Here is a 6,036-nt window from a genome sequence, read left to right as displayed (position 1 = left end):
ACATCCTATGCAGTAATTACATCCACCAACATATCTTTACATCGACAGTCATTAATATACTGAATATCTCAAACATTCATCAACAGTGATTCTATTTAAACACTCAACAATCCTCAACATCTAAGACACTTACAACATCCAATAACTCATCTTCCTATCAACATGCAACATTCTCCATTAATTTTAACATCCATCATTGTATCTTCGCATGATTACACAACACTCCCCAGTCGTACCATCCATAAAATTGTTTACCCATAAATACACAACAATCCCATATAACCACAGTTACCGCAGCATCCATTAGCATATCTTCCAGATTAACAAATGAACGCTACAAGAACTCAAAATTAAGAACATTCATCCAAAAACATAATATTGTCCAGCATTCATAACATTCACCAACACACCTTCATTCATTGTCTCATCTTTACATTAGCACAAATCTCCAGCAACGCACACTTTTCAATATATACAACATACCCACGAATACATATTCAGACTAAAGGAACATTCGATGGGCATTATTAATATCCATAAGAGCATTTCTAAATCAATACACAACAGTCCTCAATATCCCAGCAAGGTAATTAAATAGCAAATCACTCACCAACATTTACTTTACCGTTTGGGGATCAAACATCGTCCTCTACACTTTTAACATTCACCTCGTCAACAGTAATCTCGAAGTTAATTAATGGCTAGTCTCGCTCTCTCTCTCTCTCTCTCTCTCTCTCTCTCTCTCTCTCTAAATAAATAAATAAATAAATAAATAAATAAATACACACACACACACACACACACACACACACACACACACACACAAATATATATCTATATCTCTATCTATCTATCTATCTATCTATCTATCTATATATCTATATATATGTATATATATATATATATATATATATATATATATATATATATATATATATATATGCAAATTAATCACAGGAGATAAGAAAGGAGCGACAGTGAGTACTTTCGTAAATTACATCTTCAGACAGAGTGATACAGAAACGTAAAGCGTAGAGGTCTTTAATGCACACCCGCAGCAAGGAGTGGCACACAGAAAGAAGGCTGAGCTGGATTAAAACTGATCGATACACAGAACAACAGGTACCTGACTTTTTACCTTAGGGATGCACCTGACAGTAGGGGTAAATACTGCAGCTTAACTCGCGCACACCAGCAGCAGATAGTGGAACACAGAAACAAAGAATGCCCTGAAATAAATATGAGCGATGCACAGAACAACAGGTACCTGACTTTCTTCCTTATGGATGCACCTGACAAAAGGAGGTAAATACTGAGGCGTAACTTAATACATACTGTAGAGGATTAATGCTAGGTGTGTCCCACACAGGAATGCCTGTACTACCAGGAGACGACAAGGAACTATCATTTGTTAGTCTGGGGGATACTGTTTTAGAATTAATTCAGTTAACAACTTATCACACTTAAAATGACCATAGCTCATGTTTACATTCTTTTCATATGTGCCAAAAATTATGCAAGATTCTATCACATTTCTTTCATCAAAGCTTTTTGAGCTTGCTAGAATCTTAGAGCCTACCCAGTCAGTATGGTGATCACTGGATGCTTTGTGCTGAAATAAACCACTAATCTGTTGGGCTGTCCTTACACTGTATTTATGTTGTGAGGATCTAGTTTCCAAATCTTTTCCAGTTGCTCTATGTAAAATTTGTTACAGCTTTTACACGGGATTTTGTAACCAACTTCTGAATTACTATATGGAAGAGGAAGACAAGGGTTCTTTGATTATTCTGGCGATCTTGCTTACTAGTTTTTCCTTCAAGGAATCGTTTCTTGGCTGTGTCGTGGCCCTTAGTTAGTATACTTGGTGGATATTTTAGCTTCTTTCCAATGCTCTGAATCATTTTTAGTTCATCATCTAAAAATTCTGGGTCTGAAATTCTATCTGCTCTCAAGTACATGGATATGAACACAGATCTTTTTACATTAATATGATGGTTTGAATAGTAATGAACATATGACATAATATTTGTAGGTTTTCTGTATACCTTAGTCTTCAAAACATTTTGGTCCCTGATAACTTATACATCCAAAAATGGCAGTTCATTATCCATTTCCACCTCATGGGTAAACTTTATCGATGGAACTAACGAATTTAATTTCAGGAGAAATTCATCAATGGGAAGAATGTTAGGCCATAAGCATAGAATATCATCAACGTATCGGAGCCAACCTATGATTTGCTCCTTTACGGAGGTTAGTAAATGTTTCTTAAAATATTCCATGTAAATTTTTGCCATAACTAGAGAGAGGGGATTACCCATGGCCATACCAAATTTTTGTGCGTAATATTTGCCATCAAAGGTTAAAGATGAGTTTAAATGCACAACTGAATTAGATTGATGATGTTTTCAGAAGGAATACCATCAGTGTTACTACCCAGAATGCTTGGCAGGAAAGTTAAAACATCATAAACAGGGACATTTGTGAATAATGATTTAACATCAAAGCTGACTAATTTGTAGGGGTACATGACATTTAGGGATTTTAACTTCCTTACCAAATCCTCACTGTTTTGTACAAATGAATCGGGGATAGTGCCTACATCAGGGGGCAACAGTGTTACATGCCACTTGGAGAGCTGTATGCTGTAGAGCCTACAGAGCTTACGATTGGCCTGATGGGGATGTTTGTCTTGTGGGTTTTGATTAAGCCATACATATACGGTGCAGATGGATTTTGCACAAAGAACTGTTTGATAAAGTCACCCCTTCCTCTTAGCAAAGTCTTGATTTCTTTATGGGATTTTCTACTTTGTTTTTCAGTTGTATCACTTTTTAGTTCACTGTAGGTGTTGGTGTCACGCAACAGTTCACTCACTTTTTCTTTGTAGTCACATTTGTCCATAACTACAACAGTGCTGCTTTTATCAGCTGTAGTTATATGCAAGGAATCATCTTTTTTAAGTTTTTCCAAGGCCAACACAAACCTTCTAGAATCAGAGTTGTTATTTTTCTTAAACACTGTCCCATACAAATTGCCACGAAAAATCTCATTATTTTCATATGATTGTTTTTCCACTTGGAACAAGGACCCTCCAACCTGCACTGGGTTTATCTTCGTGCCGTAAGAAAATGATAACCCATAACTTAAGGCACACTGGGATACCCAGTCCCCAAGGATGGTTTTAGGGGGAGCCAAATTCAGAACTGGGTCATTTGAGGTCACCAGTTGAGTGATCGCCTTTTTGGCCCGGGCAACACCGAGTACCCCTGCAGCCCAGTTTTTGGCATGGAGACTTACATGACCTCCAGTTCGGACATAGGCTATGTGAGGTTGACCTCCGAGGGCTTTTGAGGTCATTGGTTGGAGGTCATTTGAGGTCACCGGTAATATACGCTCAAACGACTGGATTCAGCAGCCCAATTTTGGGCATGGAGACTCACATGACCTCCAGCTCGGACACAGGTTTCGTAAGGTTTACCTCCGGGGTCATTTGAGGTCACTGGATATAGTAAACAAGTGCGAACAGATATTGTGCATTAGTCTGCAAAAGCTTAAATAGAAAGTTCCTGGACCTCTTACAATTCTTATTCAAAAGCATTAGAGGTACAGTACATGGGATTCCTGGAGTAGGAAGAAAGACTGAACTAGAACAAATAGGATTAGGGTGTTCGCCTATTTTGGCCCGGGCAACGCCGGGTACTGCTGCTAGTAAATAAATAAATAAATAAATAAATATAGATAGATAGATAGATAGATAGATGGAGAAAGTGAGTGAGAGAGAGAGAGAGAGAGAGAGAGAGAGAGAGAGAGAGAGAGAGAGAGAGAGAGAGAGAGAGAGAGAGAGAGAGAGAGAGAGAGAGAGACTAATTTAAGGAAGAAGGAACCAAAAGCTAGAAGCCCTCGAAAATGTTCCCGCCAAGGAAAAAACAAAAGGAATAGAGATAAGACAATGGAGAGCCAACCTCAAGATCCGTTCATTTCTAGATGCCTCATCACACTGCGTTTACAAGACTGGAGGTCATAGACAGTAGGAAAAACAGTATGACAGTCTCAGGGCTGACCTGTTGCATACATGATGGAACAGGAGTAACGGCTAACTCTTGTATTAGATACATTAGACAGTTGGAAAGAAAATGGATGAGAGTTCGTTGGAAGATCGGTGCATCGAGCCCGCCGTAGTGGTGAAGGGATACAAGCAGACAGTGCAGAGAAGAGGCTGAGGTTGGAGGAAGCCAGTAAAAGGAGGAGAATTAATGAGACGACAAGCCTTTGATTCCACCTTGTTGAGAAGAACTGTATGTGGGGAGCCTCCCCACACATTAGAGTTCTACTCTACACAGGGGCGAATAAAACCTCTTCATAAAGTCAACAACTGTGTTGGGGTAAAGAAGGCATGGAATCGGGTTAGCATACCAAATCTCTTGGAAGCAACTTTTACAAGTATTATGAATTTTCCAATGTAAATACTGAGAGAATGAAACACAAACTATATTGAAAGATGATGCAGAATTGAGATGGATATTGCAGAAATTGAAGGTTACTCCTGTTGTTGATTCTGATGCGTCGAAAAATTTAAGAACGGAGTTATTGATGCGTTAAAAACAACAGAATATCTTTTACCCCAAGCAGAGATAGAAGCCAAGTCAGACATTAAGTGTTCCATAGCCTATTCCCTTGTCTGTTGAAGTAACTGCTGAGATGGATGCTGCAGGAAGCAGACGGAAATGTGAATGGTAGTCATCAACGTATGCGTGGATAGGGTTATATGTACGCTTAAAGGGTCATTGATGATTTTAAGGAAGAGAGCCGTTGATGGGACAAAACCACGAGGAACACCACTAGTCTCAGCCGTAGGAGACGAACGGTGTCAGTCCACAACAACAGATATAAAACGACCAGAAAGGAGACTAGAGATGAAAGCACAGACAGAAGAATAGAAACCGTAAGAGGAGAGCTGGAAATCAAAGATTTGTGCCAGACTTGATCGAAAGTCTTTGAGATGTTAAGTGCAATGGCAAAGCTTTCGCCAATATCCCGGAGGGAAGATGACAAGGATTCTGAAAGCAAGGTGAGATCGCCAGTGGGGCATCCCTGGCTGAACCCGGACTGACGATCGGAAATAAGGCTATGATAGGGAAAAGTGCTTTAATTTTTCTTTTTGGATAAGAATAGATTTAAAAACTTTAGAAAAAGAGGATGGTAATGTAAATTGGCGATATTTACAGGGGTAGGAATGGTCACCTATCCTTGGGACAGGCTTAATGGGAGCAAACTTCCGGCAAGAAAGAAAGGCACAAATTGACAAAGACGTGAGTTTTCCTTGGCAGGGTGTAAGCACACAAATATAGTATTTGAGGACAACAGAAGGAACCCCATTAGGCTCATATGCCGTGTTAGAATTGAGGTCAGTGATGGTAGACACCACAACATCCGAAGAAATATTAATGTCAGCCATAAGGAAGTCAAGAGAGGGCAAGTGATGGAGGAACAGTGCCAGAATCGTCCAAGGTGGTAATGGAGGAGAATGTCTGAGCAAAGAGTTCTCCTTTATCATTAAAAAAAAAAAAAAACAGCTACAGAGCCATGAGAACGGATAAGAGAAGGGAGGGATGATGAAGTAAAGTTGTTAGAAAAGATTTTGGCAAGGTGCCTGGAGGAGAGGAAAGAATCTGAATCACAGAATACAGAGCATTTAGTACGAGTTAAATTATATTCAGCAGAGCGAAGGACAGACTTAGAACGGTTCTGGGCAGAGACGTAAAATAGACATGATTCAGGGGTGGGTTGACTAAGGTACCTTGTGCAGGCCTTCGCCTTGTGGACAGCATTAGAACAAGCGTGATTAAACTTTTTTTTTTTTTCATTATTCACAGGATAAAAGAAAGGAATGGATGCCTCCATGCCCGACAGAATAATCTACATAATGCGCAAGGCACACTCAAATGGATGTCAGCAATGGAAGCAATAATCATACCAGGGTAAAGCGAAGTACTGCATGAGGGCCTCTCAGTCAGCAGCTCCAATATATAT

This window comes from Coenobita brevimanus, chromosome 91, assembly GCF_032717465.1.
Source record: "Coenobita brevimanus isolate Jiangsu-jjx chromosome 91, ASM3271746v2, whole genome shotgun sequence".
NCBI lineage: Eukaryota > Metazoa > Arthropoda > Malacostraca > Decapoda > Coenobitidae > Coenobita > Coenobita brevimanus.
The sequence above is the reverse complement of the archived record's forward strand: the minus strand, read 5'-3'. Positions refer to the sequence as shown.